The sequence below is a fragment of the Schistocerca cancellata genome, chromosome 1, assembly GCF_023864275.1.
Source record: "Schistocerca cancellata isolate TAMUIC-IGC-003103 chromosome 1, iqSchCanc2.1, whole genome shotgun sequence".
Lineage (NCBI taxonomy): Eukaryota > Metazoa > Arthropoda > Insecta > Orthoptera > Acrididae > Schistocerca > Schistocerca cancellata.
In genome coordinates this window covers 188,414,648-188,439,865 of record NC_064626.1, presented here as the reverse complement: position 1 = coordinate 188,439,865, position 25,218 = coordinate 188,414,648, and the positions used below count along the sequence as shown (strand labels likewise).

Here is a 25,218-nt window from a genome sequence, read left to right as displayed (position 1 = left end):
GGGGACAGAGTGGGGGAGGATTGCCGCTTAAAAGATGTCGATGGCTAAAAAGACAGTGCCCTATCCGGAGTCTAGCTAAAATTACCTCCTCTCGACGACGCGTTCGGGAGGAAGAGGTCCAAGCGCAAGGAAGGGCTTTCACTTCCCGCAGTTTATTACGGGGAAGTGCCGACCAATGTGCATGCCATAAATGAGCAACTTTGCGACATAAACCGCTCCGTAGATCGGTGAAGGGAAGCGACTGAATAGCTGGCCGAGGAAGAGAGACTGCAGCCTTGGCCGCTATATCGGCCGCCTCATTCCCACAGATACCAGCGTGTTCCGGGAGCCAGAGGAACGCCACCGAGACGCCCCCCCAGGTGGAGCAAGCGCCGACAGTCCTGAATCTGCTGAATCTGGTGGGCCAGAGGGTGCACAGGGTAAAGAGCTTGGAGACTGAGGAGAGAGCTGAGAGAATTTGAGCAGATAACGTAGTGTATCCGCTGATGGCGGCGGATGTAGTGGACAGCCTGGAGAACAGCGTAAAGCTCCGCAGTATAAACCGAACACTGGTCGGGAAGCCGAAAGCGATTTGGGGTGTCGCCAACAATATAGGCACTCCCTACACCTAACGATGTTTTCGAGCCGTCGGTGTAAATAAATGTGGCGTTCGTCATTTGTGCACATAGAGCAGCAAATGCCCGACGATAAACAAGTATAGGGGTACCATCCTTGGGAAATTGACAAAGGTCACGGAGCAGGCAGATCCGGGGACGGAGCCAAGGCGGTGCTGTACCCCAAGTTGTCAAGAAGGTTTTAGGAAAGCGGAAGGAAAGAGAATGGAGCAGTTGACGGAAGCGGACTCCCGGGGGTAGTAGGGAGGAGGAGCGGCCTGCATACCCTACATCAAAGGAGGCGTCGAAAAAAAAGTCATGGGCTGGATTAGCAGGCATGGAAGACAGATGGCTAGCATAACGTCTGTAAAGAATTTTTGTTAGTGTTTTGCAACAGTGGCTTGTTAAACAAATAGTACTGTAATTTTCACATCTGTCAACACCTGCTTTTTTGGGATTGGATTTACTATATTCTTCTTGAAGTCTGAGGGTATTTCGCCTGTCTCATACATCTTGCTCACCAGCTGGTAAAGTTTTGTCAGGGCTTGCTCTCCCAAGGCTATCAGTAGTTGTAATGGAATGTTGTGTACTCCCATGGCCTTGTTTCGACATAGGTCTTTCAGTGCTGTGTCAAACTCTTCATGCAGCATTTTATCTCCCATTCCATCTTCATCTACGTCCTTTTCCATTTCCATTTTTGAGACGTTTGTGTTCGTTTTTGCCTGTTTCATTTACTACATTTTTGTATTTTCTCCTTTCATCATTTAAATTAAATATCTCTTCTTTTACCCAAGGATTTCTATTATCCTTCGTCTTTTTACCTAGTTGATCCTCTGCTGCCTTCACTATTTGATCTCTCAAAGCAACTGATTCTTCTTCTACTGTATTTCTTTCACTCATTCTTCTCAGTCGTTCCCTAATGCTCTGCCTGAAACTTTCTACAACCTCTGGTTCTGTCAGTTTATCAAATGAAATGTGTGTGAAATCTTATGGGACTTAGCTGCTAAGGTCATCAGTCCCTAAGCTTACGCACTACCTAACCTAAATTATCCTAAGGACAAACACACACACCCATGCCTGAGGGAGGACTCGAGCCTCGGCCGGGACCAGCCGCACAGTCCATGCCTGCAGCGCCCTAGACCGCGCGTCTAATCTCGCGCGGCTGTAAGTTTATCCAGGGCCCATCTCCTTAAATGCCCACTTTTTTGCAGTTTCTTGTTGTTTCTTGTTGTCATAAACAGTTCATATTTAGTGCTGATCATTGTGCAAGCATTCCCAATGTCACTATCTGTAATAAAGCGATAGGAAATTCTCTGTCACCGATAGTTCAATAGAATAAATAAAGAACTAGGAGGCTTAACTAAAACATCGGATCCAGTTAAGATAGGAATTTCGGTACAGATTTGCAAAGCCACTGTGCCAGTGTGGCGTAGTGGTTAGTGAATCTGCCCAGTGAGGAGGAGACCTGGGTTCTAGTCGCAGCCTTGGTACAAGTTTTTATTCGTTACTTCAATCAGCATATGCAGATCATAGATCTTTGAAGTTTGAAAAGCTCTCTGGAACCATATAACTTCATTTGATTAAAAGGGCCTATACCTGGGCTTCAGGCAAGAGCCCCCGTTTCGTTCTACGCTAAAGTGCTGTTCCACTACAGCTGGACTGCCGCTACCGTGTTCTTCGAGTCTATGGAAAATACCAAGTGGGCTGTGGCGTGATCGGGATTTTGGATTGAGGAGGCAAGGGTTACATGGTAGTTCGTATACCGGGGTGGCGCAGGGCTTAGCGCATCTGCCTAGAGTGTAGGACACCTGGCTACGAATCCAGGCCTTAGTGCAAATTTTCATTTCTCACTTATATCTACGCGTAAACATCATAGTATCCAGACAGACTGGAAACCTTTTCTTAGAGGTGTGTTGTTGTGTCATTTATTTTCCCTGGGACAATTATTTTCTTTTTCTCCAGCGGCCGCCCCTCTATTTATGGAGTTCTTATCTGACACAAAAGCACTCCGCTCCCCACCGTAGTATATCATTTGCTGAGTGGCAAAGTTCCCTTTTATTGCCATGCCGGACGTGATGGCCACTTAACAGATCGCCGGCGCAACGAGACAGGCGGGGTCTTCTAGATGCTGTCTTTGGGGGGGAAGCCGACAAAACTCCTGAGAGCTATCGCGGGTGCAGTCGCGTGGCTCGGTGTTGTCGATACAGAGCATTACGACGCCGTCAGTAGGGTGGGATGAGCAATGAAGGAGGAGGAAGACACAGCAATTCGCTCCCAGAAAGATAATATTTGCATGCAAAAAATGCAGATGGAGCGCTGGTAGAAATCTTCAAACCAGGCGGACACAGTTACTATAAAGGGCCATGAGGGAAAGGAAGAATGCTTGCTCACAGAACTTTCACAACAGTTTCGTCACCTCCTTTCGATAATTCTGTGTTTAGTTAGGGATAGAGGAGACGCTAAAGGTTTGTGCAACACTGTCCACTTTTCAAGTCAGTAGATAATGCGATACTGCGACAGGAATTTTGGTATCACTACCTATCGAGGAACGCAAAACATTGACTTCGGTCACCGTCGACCGCAGGGCCGATCGATCGTGTGAGGTTCGCCAAGTCGTGATTTTTGTCATTTTTTGACCTATTTGGCGGCATTATCTCTCCAGTTGCAATCTCTTCATCCTAGAGCAGTACTTACACTTAACCTCCTGTTGTTGGATGGATTACAACGTTTGTCTTCCCCTACAGTTTTTGACCTCTACGACTCCCTCTGCTATCATTGCACCCGTTCTTTCACCCTGTTCCTTCTTCTTGTCAATGTTTTCTACAATTTCGTTTCCTCGCGAATTTTGCGGGGAACTTCATTTCTTGTCGGCCCACTTACTTCCCAAATCCACTGAAACAAAGCATCTCAAGCTTTTGAGTTACCATAATTCATTTCTATACATCTGTGTTTCAGAAACATTAATAGGAATTTCATTTTAACAGTTAGTCGTGTATTTGGTATTAGTAGACCTGTTTTGCCGAGAAGTGCTCTCTCTATGTGTACTAGTTACTTTCCCCCCTTTTTTCTTCCCTTTGAGTCGTGTGCAATTTATTATTTCACCTCTAAAGTAGCAGAATATTTTGATTTATTTTTTAATTTTTACAACAATCAAATCAGAATTAGACAATGCTGTAATCAGTTTCGACCAAACAATTGTCATTATCAGACTGTCACAAGAAAAAAAAGAAATGAGATAAAGGATCATCATAAAATTTGTCAAATAACGATCTACTTAGTAATAAAAATTATTTAAGGTTTTTGTAACTGTTTAGATAGGTTTACCTCGCATTGTGCCAAAGATTTCTATTCAACATGCCAAAGTAACTACTTGATTTGCGAATTAGCATCTCTGTCTGTGAACGGAATATTTCATTCCGCTATAAACACTCGATCTATATCTCCTGTTACCTTTGCTTGTGTTAACAACGCAACAGGAAAGTTACGTCACCGATTGCAGCATGTGTTTTTAGGTTCAATAATATTTTGTCATTACGTAGGAAGTTAGTAGGTAGGTTTTATACAGGGTGATGTGAAATACCTTCATGGATGATGGAGACCAGTAAACATATCAATTTTTAGGAAGGGACTCTGGTCGTGAAATGACCCAGTCGAAAGCTATGCCGGCCGATGTGGCCGAGCGGTTCTGGGCGCTACTGTCTGGAACCACGCGACCGCTACGGTCACAGGTTCGAATGTTGTCTGGGGCATGGATGTGTGTGATGTCCTTAGGTTAGTTAGGTTTAAGTAGTTCTAAGTTCTTGGGGACTGATGACCTCAGAAGTTAAGTCCCATAGTGCTCAGAGCCATTTGAACTATTTTTTCGAAAGCTATAAGCGAAAATCTTTCTGATACCTATGGTAGTGGAACACAAGTACTGGTACAGTTGTTGCTGAGACTGCGGTGGCAGTAGGGACCAAAATATTAAAAAAACCAAACATAGGCTCTAAAATGCGTACCTTAAGCGGTACGAACACTTTCCTATATTTAGTTTCCATACTTTTGTAGGAACTAGTACGAACCAAAAAAGAAACAACGTCTAGTGTAAATATGGGCTCTAAAACACATACCTTAAAAACTATGGGCACTTGTTCAGTAGAAGATGAAAACGTGCTCAAAGCTCTTAAAGTATGCATTTTAGAGCACTTATTTACTGTAATTTTTTTCCTTTTTTGGTCTATGTTAACTCCTCTCATGATTTTGGAACCAAACAGTTGGCAGTGAAAGATATTTTTTTCTTTTTTTGCGGTGTCGAAGATGAGCAACTGCTCATAGCTTTTAAGGTACGTGTTTAGGACCCGCGTTTGCCAAACTTCTTTTCCTTGTTTTGGTGCATACTACCACCTTTGAAAGTGGCCTATCCTCCAATCATAGTAACAATGGTATCGGTACATATGTTTCACTGTCAGAACAATTTATGCTCATAACTTTCGGCAACGTCGTTTCCGGACTAGGGTCAGTTAACTCACATTGGTGCATTCACACTCCTCCATTATTCTTGAAAGTTTGTACCATCATCACGGAATCACCCTGTAGATATTATAATTATTGTTTATGACGCTTTTGTTTATTTATTGAAGGTTTCATGACGACCACTGACTGCTCTAAACTGATTACGGCATTGTGAAATAAGCTTGTGATAACGTTAAATGTTGAAATGTGTGTGAATTCGTAAGGGACCAAACTGCTGAGGTCATCGGTCCCTAGACTTACTCACTACTTAAACTAACTTACGCTAAGAACAACACACACACACACACACACACACACACACACACACACACACACACACACACACACAGGCCCGAGGGAGGACTCCAACCTCCGGCGGGAGGGGCCGTGCAATCCGTGACGTGGCGCCTCTAACCGCGCGGCCACTCTGCGGGGCTGTGATAATGTCAGTCACTCCTTTGACAGTAAGGAGACGAGGTACTGGCAGAATTGAATTTGTGAGGACGGGTCGTGAGTCGTGTTTGGGTAGCTCAGTTGGTAGAGCACTTGCCCGCGAATGCCAAAGCTCCCGAGTTCGAGTCTCAGTCCGGCATACAGTTTTAATCTGCCAGGAAGTTTCAGTAAGTCATTTTTTCCAAACTCCTTACACTTCATCTACCACTTGGTCCAACATTTCTCTGTCATGTCTGGCACTATTGTCATTGTCCTCGACGGTTTCGCTTTGCTTTGATTTGCCTTCAAACCATATTCTGCGCTCGGTTGAGTTTACATGCACACCCATATTCAGTTATCTCCCATTAGTCGAATCTCATCCTTAAGAGAGAGTACTGATATCTAGATCACCATCACAGCACCCTGATTAACAAGCTTATCTCACAGGGGCATCGTTTGCAAAAAATGGTTCAAATGGTTCTGAGCACTATGGGACTTAACATCTGAGGTCATCAGTCTCCTAGAACTTAGAACTACTTAAAACTAACTAACCTAAGGACATCAGACACATCCATGCCCGAGGCAGGATTTGAACCTGCGACTGTAGCGGTCGCGCGGTTCCAGACTGAAGCGCCTAGAACCGCTCGGCCACACCGGCCGGCTCATCGTTTGCACTCTACCTTTCCGGAGACATTCTATTTGCAATGCTGACGATGAAGGCTACTACAGCCGAGGGCACGTTGCTTCAGAAACATAATAAGACTCTTGGAATCAGGTGCTGATGTCGCCAACGCAACGACCAGACTAGAAGCTGAAGGCGTCGCAGTGGCGTCGCTGCGGGGCCGGTCGTAAAGCGACGGGTGCCGGAGCAGCGGTTGCTCCGGATGGCCTTCGAGCAGACGAAATCCCTGCCCACTGGCCACAGCCGCTGGTGCTATCGATCTGGGGCGACGGACGTCCGCCGCACGCCGCGACCGAACTTCCTCAACTTCCTCAACTCCCTCATCCTTCCACTCCTCTTTCCTTTGCTTTCGTCATATCATACGCTCATAACAGGTATATATTGAAGTGGGCAAATGTTGATGGTGTCAGGACAGCAACCAGCCACAAATTTACTTTGAGTTCCTTTATTCAAAGGAAACCGTTACCGGTTTCGAATCGTTGCGATTCATCATCAGACGGTTTACACGCTTTCTTTTTGACATTTGGTGTGTTTTTTATACATTAATTGTCCTAAAATATAAATAAAACATAATTACAAACACGCCACACACAGATGGTTGCGTTGCAGATTTTCGTTGCATGTGACTTACGTGAAACGTCGGTTTCGAGTGATTGTTTCCATAACGTTCATCCAATCGATGTAAATCCATTTCCACTGCATCCTCGTTGTTGCACACGTAATAGTTCTCACTGTACACTGTCACTGAGATCATTCCACCCACACACCACATGTTTTGGCACATACAAAGAGTTTACAAACATATGGGTGTCACAGATGCTATGATATATCGTAAATTTGACAATGATGTCCTATGTTTGGAAAGGATCATATATTGTTTTACAAAACTGTAATGTCTTTTACTTTAGTACAGAGAGAGATCGATTTTTTTTTCATCTGTTATTGCTAATTTAATTATAAAGTTTTTTATATATATTTAGAACTGTATAGGTAAAATAGTATATTATTTTATTACATTTGGCAGCATGAGAATTATAGTGACATATAAATTTTCTACTTGATCTGCAGATAGGTGTATTAATATTATTTGCTTTGGAGGCTGGAAAGTAATTTTTGGAAATTTTTCAGGAAAGGGGTGTTAGCCAACTCTGTTTGTTCGTTAAGGATATAGTCTGGGGTGCTGTTTTTGTGTGTGTGTATTTCTATTTCTTCTAGTATATTCATAGTGGCTCCTTTTTCTGTTAGATGCAAAATCTTTAAGTTGTCCTCAATGTTTCCCACTGAATGGCTTTCTTCAGCAATATGGGCTGCAAATGCTGATTTGTTCAAGTTACCAAGTCTTAGAGCATCAATATGTTCTTTGTATCTAATTTCAAAACTTCTGCCTGTCTGTCCAATGTAGAATTTTGGGCATGTGTCACATTTGAGTTTGTATATTCCTGACTTACGGTAGGGACTCTTGGAGGTGTTTACATCATGGATTACTTTTTGTTGTAATTTATTATTTGTGGAAAAGCTGATTCTGATATTTTTCTTCTTTTTAAATAAGTTTGCTATTTGGTATGAAAGTGGGCCTATGTATGGGAGAGTAGCATATTTAGGTTTGGCTTCAGTGGCACACTGATTTGGCTTGAAGTGACTGCTGTGAAGTGGATCTGTGGGTTTTGTCTGCATTTTGTTGTGGAGTTTTTCTATTATTGTGGGTTTATATTCATTATTATGAGCAACTGTTTTAATTATATTAATTTCATTTTGTTGGTCTGTGTCACTCATTGGTACTTTTTTAATTCGGTGTAGCATCGTTCAGAACGATGCTACAGCACCCCAGACTATATCCTTAACGAACAAACAGAGTTGGCTAACACCCCTTTCCTGAAAAATTTCCAAAAATTACTTTCCAGCCTCCAAAGCAAATAATATTAATACACCTATCTGCAGATCAAGTAGAAAATTTATATGTCACTATAATTCTCATGCTGCCAAATGTAATAAAATAATATACTATTTTACCTATACAGTTCTAAATATATATAAAAAACTTTATAATTAAATTAGCAATAACAGATGAAAAAAAAATCGATCTCTCTCTGTACTAAAGTAAAAGACATTACAGTTTTGTAAAACAATATATGATCCTTTCCAAACATAGGACATCATTGTCAAATTTACGATATATCATAGCATCTGTGACACCCATATGTTTGTAAACTCTTTGTATGTGCCAAAACATGTGGTGTGTGGGTGGAATGATCTCAGTGACAGTGTACAGTGAGAACTATTACGTGTGCAACAACGAGGATGCAGTGGAAATGGATTTACATCGATTGGATGAACGTTATGGAAACAATCACTCGAAACCGACGTTTCACGTAAGTCACATGCAACGAAAATCTGCAACGCAACCATCTGTGTGTGGCGTGTTTGTAATTATGTTTTATTTATATTTTAGGACAATTAATGTATAAAAAACACACCAAATGTCAGAAAGAAAGCGTGTAAACCGTCTGATGATGAATCGCAACGATTCGAAACCGGTAACGGTTTCCTTTGAATAAAGGAACTCAAAGTAAATTTGTGGCTGGTTGCTGTCCTGACACCATCAACATTTGTCTTCAAAAACAGCCACGGTCTCCAACATGTCATCATATGACAAAATTGCATATTGAAGTGGGTATTTTGGAGACATAGTGTTTCGTCTACCCGTCTCAGACACATGGCGCTGTCAAAAAAAAAAAAAAAAAAAAAGGTCAGTCCGCTAATTCTGACATGTCCGGGGTGTGACCAAAAGGGAACGAGACACATCATGAGATTACACAGATTTACAAATAAAAGCGAAGAACCCAAAAGTCATAATCGTAAACCTACTCACTGTCGGTGCGTGTGTAATAGATTACAGCTGCAATTCTCTGTAACACGTAGAACGGCCACCAGAGTCCATTAGTGTTGATCGTGTATAATGCTGTTAAAGTTCATGAGGTTGTTCAGAGTCTTCACATATATACAGGGTGAGTCACCTAACGTTACCGCTGGATATATTTCGTAAACCACATCAAATACTGACGAACCGATTCCACAGACCGAACGTGAGGAGAGGGGCTAGTGTAATTGTTTAATACAAACCATACAAAAATGCACGGAAGTATGTTTTTTATCACAAACCTACGTTTTTTTAAATGGAACCCTGTTAGTTTTGTTAGCACATCTGAACATATAAACAAATATGTAATCAGTGCCGTTTGTTGCATCGTAAAATGTTAATTACATCCGGAGATATTGTAACCTAAAGTTGACGCTTGAGTACCACTCCTCCGCTGTTCGATCGTGTGTATCGGAGAGCACCAGATTACGTAGGGATCCAAAGGGAACGGTGATGGACCTTAGGTACAGAAGAGACTGGAACAGCACATTACGTCCACATGCTAACACCTTTTTATTGGTCTTTTTCACTGACGCACATGTACATTACCATGAGGGGTGAGGTACACGTACACACGTGGTTTCCGTTTTCAATTACGGAGTGGAATAGAGTGTGTCCCGACATGTCAGGCCAATATATGTTCAATGTGGTGGCCATCATTTGCTGCATACAATTGCAATCTCTGGCGTAATGAATGTCGTACACGCCGCAGTACATCTGGTGTAATGTCGCCGCAGGCTGCCACAATACGTTGTTTCATATCCTCTGGGGTTGTAGGCACATCACGGTACACATTCTCCTTTAACGTACCCCGCAGAAAGAAGTCCAGAGGTGTAAGATCAGGAGAACGGACTGGCAAATTTATGCGTCCTCCACGTCCTATGAAACGCCCGTCGAACATCCTGTCAAGGGTCAGCCTAGTGTTAATTGCAAAATGTGCAGGTGCACCATCATGCTGATACCACATACGTCGACGCGTTTCCAGTGGGACATTTTCGAGCAAGGTTGGCAGATCATTCTGTAGAAACGCGATGTATGTTGCAGTGCTTTCCGATACACACGATCGAACAGCGGAGAAGTGGTACTCAAGCGTCAACTTTAGGTTACAATATCTCCGGATGTAATTAACATTTTACAATGCAACAAACGGCACTGATTACGTATTTATTTATATGTTCAGATGTGCTAACAAAACTAACGAGGTTCCATTTAAAAAAACGTAGTTTTGTATTAAAAAACATACTTCCGTGCATTTTTGTATGGTTAGTATTAAACAATTACACAGCCCCTCTCCTCACGTTCGGTCTGTGGAATCGGTTCGTCAGTGTTTGATGTGGTTTACGAAATATATCCAGCGGTAACGTTAGGTGACTCACCCTGTATATAAGTTCATATAAACACAGTTGGGCGGTGTGACCGAGCGGTTCTAGGCTCTTCAGTCTGGAACCGCGCGCCCGCTGCGGTCGCAGGTTCGAAACCTGCCTCGGGCATGGGTGTGTGTGATGTCTTTAGGTTAGTTATGTTTAAGTAGTTCTAAGTTCTAGGTGACTGATGACCTCAGATGTTAAGTCCCATAGTGCTCAGAGCCATCTGATCCATATAAACATAGGTCCGCAAATGTTTAGTTACGGATTTGCCTGAAATTCAGCAACTTCGCTATATGAAGCCATTGCAAAACTGCATGAGGTTAAAGTAAAGCACGATTTCCATTTATATTGTTGTTATTGATCTGGTGAATCTAATAAAACATGTTCCAGGCGTATACCCGCAGTACTCCAGAATAGTTTTCCAGAACATCCAGAGAAGCAAACATTATTATACAAGTAAATTTGTTTACTTTCCATTTAGAATGTAGAAACGTTTATGTCATTATTGGCAGCCGTTACTGAGTTGTTTCAGTCGTTTCCTAACCTTGAAACGAGTTAGTTTTCTGTATTGTTCAGTGAAATAACGTAACAACAACAGTATATTTAAGCGAAACCTCGTAGTAACTGTTGTAGTTTGTAGAGTATTTATGAAATAGGGATTGGTTGTGGTGATAGTCGGGAGCTGTATCTTCTTATTTCGTGTTTTCTACTGAAAATCTCGTGCTTGTACTCTTGTTAACTTTACTATTAGAGAGATCGCCTAAACTTTATTTTTCTTTTTAATTGGTCCTGTGCGCAACAAATAACTTACTTGGTCTTTCTGCTGCCACTGCTTGATCTGCTGCATTCCATTATTTAACGAAAACATAAAAAAAACCTATTATTCATGCTGAGTTCAATGCATGTTCTGTATGGCAGCTCCTGCTGTTGCTGCGGCTGCTTGCTACAACAACATCTAATTGAAGAGAAAGGGTTTGGTCAAATCTGAACTCGATAAATGATAACCCATCAAGTAATTCCTTTTTTCAAAAACTATATTCTGAAAGCGATTCTTTCCCATTCAATTAACAGAACGCTAGAAGCTCTTTGAACAATCGCTTCGTATGTAAATCTACCTCCAGTGGCATTAAAGCAATATTACAAATGAATCAAACTCTTGGGACAGACTGAAATACTTATCAATTAAATACATAGTTAAACAATTCCCTGACAATTACAAAAGAAATCAATGACAAAAATCAGTACTTAATCTATTCGCCTAACAATGGTTTCCCTTAAGAATTCAACTCCTATCATTATCAAAATTACCGTCTGCTGATACGCACATACACAAACCCTTTTCTTTAAATTAATAAGCGCGCTGCAAATTTAAAAAATATCAACTCAATACCAAATCCTGTGTCGCTGCTGGCGGAAACGGCAGTACGGCAGCTGGGCAACGACCCCTCGCCCAACACACGTGCCCACCACAGCAGGTGGGCTCCTACACTGGCTTCCGCAACAAATTAATCCGTGCGCTGCGAAGCGCGACAACAATATCTTAGATTCCAGAGCTTGAGTATGCGCGCTGTAGTCAACCTTTAAATCCTAAGAGAGTATTGCCAACTCTCAGTGGTGCTACACACCTGCGGCCACCCAGATTGCCCGATTTAACACCAATGGATTTTTGTGTATGGGGATAGATGAAAGACATAGTTTATGAGGGCAAAGTCAGTGCACATGAGGCATTACTTGCTAGCATTGTGAATGCAATAGACGAAATTACAAACAACCCTGTGAAACTGGAACGAGCAACAAAATCTATACATGCACGTGGAGCTAAATGTAGTGAACTCTATGGAGACATTTTTGAATATTTAGTGTGAATGAATTGTGAAACTGTATGTACACTGTACAACTTCCTTAAAACTGAGCTTTGTTTTATCCGGTTTAACATGAATCCACGTGTACTATGGTATTAATAAAAGCAGATTATCAGACACATTCATACAGTTTTAGCTAACGTAATTAGGTTCATTTTTCCAAAATTAAATTCCCTACAACTTCTGTTGAAACTTTGTGCAGTTTTTTGGAATTTAAAAAACAAAATTTTTTTACGAAATCACTTCTTTTCTTCTCTGGCTGTTATGAAAAACTACTGCAGATACAAGTCTGGACATCAAAATAAATGGAAATTGTGCTTTAATTTAACCTCGTACAGTTTTGCGATGACTTCATGTTAGCGAAGTCACTGAATTTCAGGCAAAATCTTGTATTAGCCGTAACTCCTTAACTAAACATTTGCGGATCTATGTTTATATGAACTTTTTTCTTTAGTTTTACTAGTAGAATAACATATTAAAATATTTTCATATATTCGTGAATCACTTTGTATATATTTGTGTGTGTGTGTGTGTGTGTGTGTGTGTGTGTGTGTGTGTGTTTGTGTGTGTATGTGTATGTGTGTGTGTTTTCCACATCTCCACCTAAACCAGTAGACTGATTTCAACCAAACTTGGTACGCATATCTCTTCCTGTCGGACATCAATCGCTTCTCTGGTCTACCTATCGTAGTTCAGGACGTATGACGTCGTAAACACCGACTCACATGGAGAACTGTCACGTTGTGTATGACTTCTAAATTTATTACGTCTTTGCTACTAACTCATTCGCAACACGTTTCGCTGACAGAAACCGCATATGCCGCTGAGTGAACCTGCAAAAGTATACCTTTGAATGATACGTAGCTCTGGAGATGTGACGTCGTAAATACTGAGATGCGTGAAATACTGCGCATCATGCTATTAACTTTAATCGCAACATATTTCGCAGACCGTATCCACATATAACGGAATGTAAGTGCACAAATATATCATTCTACGACACATGGTTCAAGAGATACACTGAAACGCCAAAGCAACTTGGATAGGCATGCGTATTCAAATACAGAGGCATGTAAACAGGCAGAATACTCCGCCATAGTCGGCAACGCCTGTGTAAGACAAGTGTCTGGCGCAGTTATTAGATCGGTTATTACTGCTGGATCGGCAGGTTATCAAGATTTAAGTAAGTTTGATCATGGTGTTATAATTGGCTCACGAGCGGTGGGTCACAGCATCTCTGAGTTAGCGATAAAGTGGGGATTTTCCCCTACGACCATGTCACGAGTGTACCTTGAATATCAGGGATCCGGTAAAATATCATATCTCCGAAATCGCTGCGGCTGACAAAAGATCGTGCAAGAATGGGATCAACGACGACTGAAGAGAATCGTTCAAAATGACAGAAGGACAGCTCTTCCGCGCTGGTCGCAGTGGTCGAGCGCTTCAGTCCGGAACCGCACGACTGCTACCGTCGCAGGTTCGCATCCTGCCTCGGGCATGGATGTGTGTGATGTCCTTAGGTTAGTTAGGTTTGAGTAATTCTAAGTTCTAGGGGACTGATGGTCTCAGGTGTTAAGCCCCATAGTATTCAGAGCCATTTGAACAACTCTTCCGCAAATTGCTGCAGATTTCCGTGCTGGGCCATCAACAAGTGTCAGAATGCGAGCCATTCAACGAAACATCATCGATATGGGTTTTCGAAGCCGAAGGCCCACTCTTGTACCCTTCATGAGTGCACCATACAAAGCTTTGTGCCTCGCCTGGACCCGTCAACACCGGCATTGGTCAGTTGATGCCTGGAAAATTGTTGCCTGGTCGGACAAGTCTCGTTTTAAACTGTATCGAGCGGATTGACGTGTACGGGTATGGGGACAGCCTCATGAATCCATGGACCCTGCATGTCAGTTGGCGACTATTCAAACGGTGGAGGCTGTGTAATGGTGTGAGGCGTGCGCAGTTGAGTGATATGGGACCCCGGATACGTCTATATACAAGTCTGACAGGTGACACGTGGTTAAGTATCCTTTCTGATCACCTGCATCCATTCACGTGCATTCTGACGGACTTCGGAAATTGCAGCAGGAAAATGCGACACCCTACACGTCCAGAATTGGTAGAGACTGGCTCCAGCAACACTCTTCTGAGTTCAAACACTTCCGCTGCCCACCAGAACCACCAGATATGAACATCACGACACGCGGAGTGGCCGTGTGGTTTAGGGTGCCATGTCACGGATTGCGCTGCCCCTGCCACTGGAGGTGTGAGTTCTCCCTCGGACATGGGGGTATGTGTTGTTCTTAGCATAAGATACTTTAAGTAGTGTGTAAGTCTAGGCTCTGATGATCTCAGCAGTTTGGTCCTTTAGGAATTCACTCGCGTTTGAACATTTTCTTATGAATGTCATCGAGCATATTTGGGATGCTTTGCAACGCGTTGTTCAGAAGAGATCTCCACCGCCTCGTACTCGTACGGATTTATGGGCAGCCGTGAAGGATTTATGGTGTCAATTCTCTCCAGAACCACTTCAGACATTAGTCGAATCTATGCCACATCGTATTGCGGCACTTTCGCTTGCTAGCGGGGGCCGTACATGATATTGCGCAGGTGTACCAGTTTCTGTGGTTTTTCAGTGTATGACGTCCTAAATAATGAGATCTGAGTTGTCTAAAAAATGCCGGCTCGTTCAATAAATTTTAAAACATTTATTCTTTATTACAAAGACTCTTCTATAACCATTTCGACTTAAGTAAATGCTCGGCACCAGGCAACGCTTTTGGCAGCTTTCAACTATCGAGCACAAACGACTATATGCCAAAACAGTAGCTGTCTGTAGAGTTATGCAGAGTCGTTGTCACAGAGCTTCTACGAAGTCACATTGTAGACACGCGAAGCAGCTGCGCTCTACGTACAGAAACTGTCTGGTATGTCTTACTCCCTTTCTACTCCAGGAGTACGTATAAGCTTTAGTTTCTAATAGAAAATTGGTAAAATAGATACCCGGGTAAGTCCGGGTTTGTCAGGCAATGTAAATATAAATGGTAGCAGTGTGATCGGACATGTTTATTATGCTACTGGCGACACTCATGTTATGAATCTGGCACAGCGAGTTGTTTATTGGTTTGTTGTTTTGCTCGGTGCCGTTCCTACCACTCGGCAATGTCGAAAGTGGAATGCAGACAGGAGCGCACGGAAAACGCTATCCATTAATGGAGTGGCTAACGAGCCCCTTGTAGCCGGCAGACCCGCACAGCAGTATGCTTTAATCCCGGCGGCGCGGCTGGCAATCAGACTTTGTTTACGCCGCGGTGCTGTGCTGAGGGACTGGGCTCGCTACAGGAGACGAGTACGGACGACGGCTACAATGCGGGCAGTGATTTCGTGGCAGAGCGGCGCCTAATAGCGCATTGAAGGCGGCCGCAGCGGGGAGTCTGCGGGATAAATCTCGTAGCGGGAGACGCGAGGGCGATGCGTGTTACTGATGGCTCATTTCTGTCCGAGGGGGACCTCCCTGTGGCGCTGTAATAAATTTCACCCCAACAGCACACTTGTTTCGGAAAGTCTGCGGTGGCTGACAGGGAGTGGGGGGAGAATGCTTTGGAGCCTCGCACATTCATTTCTGATCCTAACTTCTGCACGCTTTGGTAACCTTGTTACTAAACTGCTGCTGCTGCAGAATGTTCTGCTGTGAACAATAATACCACATCATGTAACGATGTTACATAATACAAGATGTTTTAAAAGCGACAAATTTGGAATATTGAGAGTCGTCTTCGTAATCTAAAGACTTCCCCTACTGCCGCGAGCACTTCGCTGCGCCTCACTCTTCAACTTTTGCTAGTTTCAAGACTCTTTTGGTAACTCAGTGTCCACTTCCTACATTTTTAGCGTTCTGTAGACAAGAAGAAAACAGAAACTTTCGAAATGTGGTGCTACAGAAGAATGCTGAAGATTAGATTGGTAGATCGTGTAACAGAATTGGGGAGAAGAGGAATTTGTGGCGCAACTTGACCAGAAGAAGCGATCGGTTGATGGGACGCGTTCTGAAGCATCAACGGATCGCCAATTTAGTATTGGAGGGCAGCGTGGAGGGTAAAAATCGTAGAGGGACACCAAGAGATGAATACACTAAGCAGATTCAGTAGGTACTAGGAGATGAAGAAGCTTGCACAGGATAGAGTAGTATGGAGAGCTGCATCAAACCAGTCTCTGAACTGAAGACGACGACAACAACAACAACAACAACAACAACACCTCAGTCAGTAAAAACAGAACCCTTACGGCGTCACTTTTTTGCCCGTCTCTCTATATGTCCGTCTGTTAAGACCCCTTTCACTCTGGAACGAGTGTAAGAATGAAGTTGAATTTTGTTTTCGGGTAGTAACGTCTTCGTTCCGTTGATGGTGTAAAACATTTAAGCTTCTGATAATGCAACGAAGTGATACGGCCATTTATGTGACATACTTTGATACTCGCAGACACACTGATCAAGTTCTACAGATTTCGGGTTTTTATATTTCTGTTCTGGTCTTGTAACGGAATCATGTGCATGGAAAACGGCCTCATTCGGGCCACAGCTTTTCCAGTCTTATTTTTGTTCTAGCCAAAACGTCTCAACAATGAGATTCCACGTTAAACTGAGGTCCCCTTGATCCGGTTGGATGACTGTGATAGATTGCTGACAAGTAAGTCACCGTAGTGGCGTGCAATAGAAATTTGCATCTGGCCTTGGAGCCATATGAAATTATTATTACAGGGTGTTACAAAAAGGTACGGCCAAACTTTCAGGAAACATTCCTCATACACAAATAAATAAAAGATGTTATGTGGACATGTGTCCGGAAACGCTTAATTTCCATGTTAGAGCTCATTTAGTCAGTATGTACTGTACTTTCTTGATTCACCGCCAGTTGGCCCAATTGAAGGAAGGTAATGTTGACTTCGGTGCTTGTGTTGACATGCGACTCATTGCTCTACAGTACTAGCATCAAGCACATCAACCGGGCGCTAATGACCGTCGCAGTTTTGCGCCCTAAAACCACAAAAAAAAGCAAACAAATACGTAGCATCAACAGGTTAGTGTTCATCACGAACGTGGTTTTGCAGTCAGTGCAATGTTTACAAATGCGGAGTTGGCAGATGCCCATTTGATGTATGGATTAGCACGGGGCAATAGCCGTGGCGCGGTACGTTTGTATCGAGACAGATTTCCAGAACGAAGGTGTCCCGACAGGAAGACGTTCTAAGCAATTGATCGGCGTCTTAGGGAGCACGGAACATTCCAGCCTATGACTCGCGACTGGGGAAGACCTAGAACCACGAGGACACCTGCAATGGACGAGGCAATTCTTCGTGCAGTTGACGATAACCCTAATGTCAGCATCAGAGAAGTTGCTGCTGTACAAGGTAACGTTGACCACGTCACTGTATGGAGAGCGCTACGGGAGAACCAGTTGTTACCGTACCATGTACAGCGTGTGCAGGCACTATCAGCAGCTGATTGGCCTCCACGGGTACACTTCTGCGAATGGTTCATCCAACAATGTGTCAATCCTCATTTCAGTGCAAATGTTCTCTTTACGGATGAGGCTTCATTCCAACGTGATCAAATTGTAAATTTTCACAATCAACATATGTGGGCTGACGAGAATCCGCACGCAATACGCAATTGTGCAATCACGTCATCAACACAGATTTTCTGTGAACGTTTGGGCAGGCATTGTTGGTGATGTCTTGATTGGGCCCCATGTTCTTCCACCTACGCTCAATGGAGCACGTTATCATGATTTCTACCTGCGCTGCTAGAACATGTGCCTTTACAAGTTCGACACAACATGTGGTTCATGCACGATGGAGCTCCTGCACATTTCAGTCGAAGTGTTCGTACGCTTTTCAACAACAGATTCGGTGACCGATGGATTGGTAGAGGCGGACCAATTCCATGGCCTCCACGCTCTCCTGACTTCAACCCTCTTGACTTTTATTTATGGGGGCATTTGAAAGCTCTTGTCTACGCAATCCCGTTACCATATGTAGAGACTCCTCGTGCTCGTATTGTGGACGGCTGTGATACAATACGCCATTCACCAGGGTTGCGTCAGCGCATCAGGGATTCCATGCGACGGAGGATGGATGCATGTATCCTCGCTAACGGAGGACATTTTGAACATTTCCTGTAACAAAGTGTTTGAAGTCACGCTGGTACGTTCTGTTGCTGTGTGTTTCCATTCCATGATTAATGTGATTTGAAGAGAAGTAATAAAATGAGCTCTAACATGGGAAGTAAGCGTTTCCGGACACATTTCCACATACGATAATTTCTTTCTTTGTGTGTGAGGAATGTTTCCTGAAAGTTTGGCCGTACCTTTTTATAACACCCTGTATATTTACACACGTAATTAAGTTTCTACGGTAGCCTTACTTCGCGAGGTGCATACGCACAGTCCAATTTCTTAAGTGACTTCATTGACGCCTTTGACTGTAAAATTATTTGTTTCTAATGCTGTGAAACTGCTTCTATCTCTCGAACGGCAGTTTAAAATGTGCCTTTCCAGTGCATGTTAAAGCATTTGAGCACATACTTAAGTAAAGTGTAAGACTAAGGAGGAATCAGGGAAAACGTGGACATCGTAATGAAGGAAATAAGGGAGGCAGTCAATTTTTTCGCACTGAGGCAGCATTATAATGCATGTGTATTGAGGTACGAGTGATACACGTGAGTTGGCTGCTGTATTTGATGCTTTTTGGGATGACAGATAACTATTCATTTCTAAACTTACTTCCATCTCCATTAAAGGATAATAGCGAGTGGACCTTGTGATAGATTGAGATGGAGTTGTAACGAGGAACGAATTAATGGCCGCCAGATTCATTCTAGAGAAGGATAAGTTGATGGAGGTCATTTTTTTTTCAAGTGTTCTGTCCAGATGCATCAGTCATGTGATATAGCCCGCGTTCTACTCGTATACAGCTATCTGTTTCATATGTGTTTTAAAACACTGTCTACTTGCGATCGTTAACGGTAAACCTGTCTGTCATCAGAGCACTTCCATCACATGTGTGAAGAAATTTCACACACTCCTCTAAACAAGCTTTGATTAATGCGATCGCGCCTGTCACATCTTGTGTGTAAAATCGAGACTTCAGCGTCATAACTAAGTTATGGGTATGAGCTTGTGATGCGCTACAATCCCCGTGTACACATTTGCGTGACATATGTTGTGTTTACATAGTTAGTGGCGTAATGACTTGTAATTTTCAAGACTAAATTTCTTAAGAAAAGTATTTACTTTGTAGGTGACTTGTTTCGTTCGTCATTCTGAATAAAACTTTTAGTTTATTTGAAATGCATTCCGTATGTTTACAGTTTTGAGTAGAATTTACGGACATATTTGTCCAACAACAGGTGGTTTACTTTAAGAAGCATTCAGGCGTCTCCAGGCAAAGACGGGTCATGTATTTTTTCAGTTCTAAGGAAGTTAATACGATATTTTCCTTTTCCCGTTGAAGAAAGCTGTTTAAAATTATGAATGACCCAGGTTTCCGTTTCGGCTTTAACAATAAAGGGTTTAAAAGGAAAGCTAATGAAATGTAGTTATTTCTACATAAAACCTAAGAACCTACATACGTCTAAAATAGTTTTCCTCATCCTCATGTGATGCTAGTAGAAGCCATAGTTCCACATACAGAAATAGTAGTTGATCCTCTAACTATGTCGTACAGGATTTTAGGTTTTATCTTAGTAGCGTAGGTCTGTTTTGCTACATATAACAATGGAGCCTCGCATGAGAGATCTGCTTGACGGAGTTTTCACCGCGATAGGTGACTTCGGCCTCATTGGTTTCCAATTTTAGTACGTTTCTAGGATTCTTTTGCGAAGAGTTTCAGCTTTAGCATTAACAAGCTCCATACCGCTGTACTTGTCGTTTCAAGCGCTTTCGGATGCCGTTAAGAAAGTATGTCATTCTTTTAAAAAACCATACTTGATACAATGTCTCGATAGATACAAGAATTAAGACACTTTAACGCATAGCAAAGTACATGACCCTTAGCATACTATCATTTGCCGAAAACCTCGTTTCGATACCTGGAACCGTTCACGAAATAACAAAGATGTTACGTCTTACATGACTCACCTTATATGTGTCTGAGACTTCTAAAGTTTTGACATGTGCTAAAGTATAATGTCAGTACTGTGTTATTCTGTTACGTAATTGCCATTTCCAAAGCATTATGTTGATGCTCTGTTTTGCAGTTCCGCAATACTCCACTTGATAATGGCAATAATGCGAAAACTAAAACAGTGTATTTTTTGAATAAATAGGTTTTAGGTAGAAACGATCATGATGTCTTTTAAGAAGTATATGTGACTCACAACCCGAGCCATGAAAGTTAATTACTTGAGGTATAGCTCCAACATTCATTTTTTACTCTGGATAACCTTTTGGTGTCATATTCATAGCATTTGGTTTAAAATTTTTTTGGAATCGGCTGAATTTCACTTCTGTGGCACTCATTTTCTTTGACGCTATCCGTTTTTATGGATAATGTTATAAAAACACTGCAAAATAGCTTCACTGCATGAGCTGTGCAGTACAGAAAAAGGGGTAATTTAATTTAACCAATGGCAGCCAGAATGGTATAATGGCGCCACTGTAGCTGAAAAACCACTATATCGTGGGTGTGTTGCTCCTGATACGAATAGATAAAATAAGCTTTACTTCCTCAAAACAATTTTCTTGGTCTACGCTCTTTTAGCGAGTATTTTCCCTTTGAAAAGCTAGCTTCCCCTGTCTTCTACCTCAGTTTTGTGGTATTTTCTTGAAGTTTTGCTTTTTTAAAATTTGTTTCTGTAAGGACTACCTAGCTTACTCTTCTAGTCCTCGTCACTGACGACTATTTCATAACCACATTTCCGTCACTCTTTAAGCCTGTCTGTAAGAAGCAGTGATGTAAATAAAATAAAGTTTCAATAGTGGGATTGATTGATTGAGGGTGGTTATGGGACTAGACGGCGACGTCATCAGTCCCTTCGAGTGGGATTTAAAATTATGGGTGAGAGCATATCAGTGACAAGACTCGCTGATATTTCGGACCTCAGTGGAAGTGAAGCATAACAACAGAACCTACTGAACGGAATCGTCTTCTTAGAGCAGATCTAAATTGAGACGAAGCTTTAGAGGCATAGAAGAGATGAGATTAACGGTAAAGTTAACATCGAAATACATCGAACGACACATGAAGCACAGGCGAAGAAGGCAATCCGGGCTAAAACAGTCATAAAGAAATTTATAAGACTGTGTGTCTGAAGCACAGTAATGCATGGTAATGCATCATAGACTGTGGGGTCCGGAGCTCGTGGTCTCGTGGTCACGTTCTCGCTTCCCGGGCACGGAGTCCCGGGTTCGATTCCCAGCGGGGTCAGGGATTTTCACCTGCCTCGAGATGACTGGGTGTTTGTGTTGTCCTCATCACTCCATCATCATTCATGAAAGTGACGAGACTGGACTGAGCAAATGTTGGGAATTTGTACGGACGCTGATAACCGCGCAGTTGAACGCCCCACAATCCAATCATCACCATCATCATCATCATCATCATCATCATCATCATCATCATCATCATAGACTGTGGGAAAACCAGGGAAGAAGAGAATCTAAACGTTAGAGAGTTGGTGCTGTAGAAGGATGATGAAAATTATATTGACTAAAAGGACAAGTAATGTAGAGGTTCTTTGCAGAATATGTGAGGAAATAAACAAAGGGAAAACACTGGCAAGAAGAGCAGACAGGATGGTAAGAAATGTGTTAAGACATTAGGAAATGACCTTTATGGCACTAAATGGAGCATTAGTGGCTTAACACTGTAGAACTGTAGATTGGAGTACATCAAACAAGAGAGGAATTCTTAGTGGGGCACGGGTCAAAAAAAGGGATGGTAACATCGTGAAACGAAGTCTGATACCAGACCGTTCCTAGATGCTAAAGAGAACCGACTCCTAGAGTCTTTCTGGACACTGGGACTCGGACATGGGACCTTTGACGGTCAAGTACGCTACCGACTGAGGTATCTAAACAAGCGTCACGACTCGACATCACAGCTTTGCTTCCGTCAGTACCTCTTCTCCTATCATCCAAGCCTCACACAACGTCTCCAGCCTATCTTAAGAGACTAGCACTCCTAGAAACAGGTACAAGATGAAGTACTGGCATAATTAATGCTGTGAGGGCTGTGCGTGATTCGTGCCTAACCATCTCAATTGGTAGAGCACTTGCCCACGAAAGACAGACGTTTCAAGTTCGACAGACAGTTTTAATCTACCAGGAATTTTGTATCAGCCCACATTCCGCTGCAGAGTGAAAATTCGTTCCAGAATTCTGACATCTTTCAAAAGTGATGCGTCGTAAGAGCGAAACATTATTTGTACCATGCACTTAAACAGTGTGAATCACCTAAAACTTGCACTGCAAATATTGCGGAAATGGAAAGTGATATTGAAGTGCGATTTTCACAGAACAGATTGATAGTTAGTGTCTCGTGTTGTTCGCCAATCAATACATTGTAGTAGTATTAGAAATTGTATTTTTGTGCAGACATACACTTTATAAACGGAACAATGCCTACTGACATTTACAAAATAAAATTAGGCTAAATTAGAAGATCAGTGGTGTATGTTGCAGGTCTATAGAAGGAGTCGTTTACCAGAAATCGTATTTTGAAAAGTTCCCACACAGACATTTATACAATACCTGTGTTAGCACATACTAAAAAACAACACTAGTTATGCGGATTTTGACCAGTAACGAGATAATAAGCGCCACAGGTTGTGTTCAAAATGACCACCGGCAGCGGCAGTATACGCTTCCGGTCTGGTACGGAACAACTGGCTCGCACGTGCTAGCATTTCAGCGAGATGTCCGAGCAGGCTGCAGTAATACATAGTTCCATATAATGGAAGATGGAATACCAGGAGGCTGCGGTATGTGTGCGCTTTCAGTGTTCTGTCTATGAAAAACAGGCCAATGAGCTGATTATTCACTGCCTACACCACACTTTTATAGTCCATGGACGCTAATGTCCCACCTGACGAAGCTAACGGGGATCGTCAGCAGACCAACAGCGCATGTTTCGGCGGTTTACCTGCCCATGATTGTAAATATGGCTTCACCACTAAACAAGATACATGACATATCTGAAGTATCCTGTCTTAAGGCCCATGTGCAGAAGTTAACACGATTCTCATAATCGTTTCCACGCAGCTCTCGAAGGAGAGGTACGTGATAAGTCAATTCTCCTTGTGCGATTGTGCGGGAGCTGTCGTTCGTTGTTTCTTTCTGTTACTAGGTGTTACACTACCAATTTCACGTAACTGGTTGAAGAGGTTGATAAATAATTTCGGAGATGATTGAAGTGTGCTGGGATATCTTGCCGCATACACTACACAGTGCAAGAACGAATTGGTTTCTTCGAACGCTCTCCATATACCATGAGCATGTCGGTTTGTCGCCATGCACTCAAGGAACATACAAACACAGTGTAAGCAAACATAACTACATCGCATCTTGCAACAACGCAAAGTTAGTGCTCGAACAAGTTTCGACGTGGAAACTTTGCACAGTATGATATCTTGTAACCAACTCGCAATAGACTCATGCAGCAAAGATCAACGACATTCTCATATACTCTACTTTCAGTTTGTTAATGTCAGTAGGCATTGTTCCATTTAACATAGTGTACTTCTACACAAACAATACACTTTCTGAGTATTATTACAGTCTGTTCATTGGGTAACAATACGAACCCGTTACGAAATCCGTTATGAGAAAACAGCACAGGAGTAGCAGTTTTCCATTTTCACAATATTTGGAGTGCAAGTTTTAGTTGATTCACCCTATGTAATTCACCCTATATATTACTCGGTATATTAACATATGCTCAATCAGTGAGCTGCTTCTCAATACCTGCCAGTACAGATTTTGTTATAAGCGAGAGAATAGCTTCTATGTGTTTATTACAATGTGGTAAATCACATTTATTCGTTGTATAATTAGTTTTATAATTGCAAATGGTCTATTGTGGTACACATTCTTTTGATTAATAAAAAGCAGAATTACTTTTTCTAAGGTTTCAGTGAAAAATATTAGAGAATATCTTGTCCATCGTGACAGTGGGCTGGCTCATCAGTAGCCCTTGTGAAGCTGAATAATTGAAGCTACAATCCAATTTTGAGGAATTATCTTCCTACTCAGTCATTCGGAAGATAATCTTAACAGTTGGTTTTTTATAACTTCTTGTACTGCTTTAATCACTTGTCCACAAACACTAAAATCTCCACACGCTCTATATGTCTTTATGTGCCTCTTCTAAAATTACTTCCGTAACGTATTTATTATCATTATAGTCTATATGAGTGTTTGATCCATCTCTAGAACTAACAATCATTTTAAAAAGTCTTCTAATTTTGGCATATTTCTATGTCTTTTTCTACCACTCTACATGCAATCTCAGGTGAAACAGTGTTATGCCTGCACAGCCAAAGTGGTATTTTTGCCTCCTGCACACTCTTATAGCCTAAATATGTTCGGTTTTTTTAACAGAGTTTCGTTGTATTTATTCATATGCTCGCAAGACATTTCCAAATAATTTCGTTTGTTTCCTTTTATCGCTTGTTTTCAACACAGTCTTTCTATTCCACATCTTACTTGTTTCATTAAAAATTATCTTTTTTTACGTTTTCTTCTTAACGGCGACATCACTTTCTGTTTCCTATTACTGGTGATGTTCTGAAAGAGATATGTCCTGTTTTCAGGAAGCGTGTAAGTGCCCTAGAATAGCCGGATTTTGGGCGTCTCCCTGCGGTATCAAACACAGAGTTAGC

General features: G+C 42.2%; 1 protein-coding gene across 1 annotated transcript in view; it reads left to right on the top strand.

Moving 5' to 3' along the window:
- Positions 1 to 25,218, top strand: part of LOC126162381 (EGFR adapter protein-like) — a 1,239,193-nt gene that overhangs the window by 899,892 nt on the left and 314,083 nt on the right. The gene's annotated exons all lie outside the window — the stretch shown is intronic.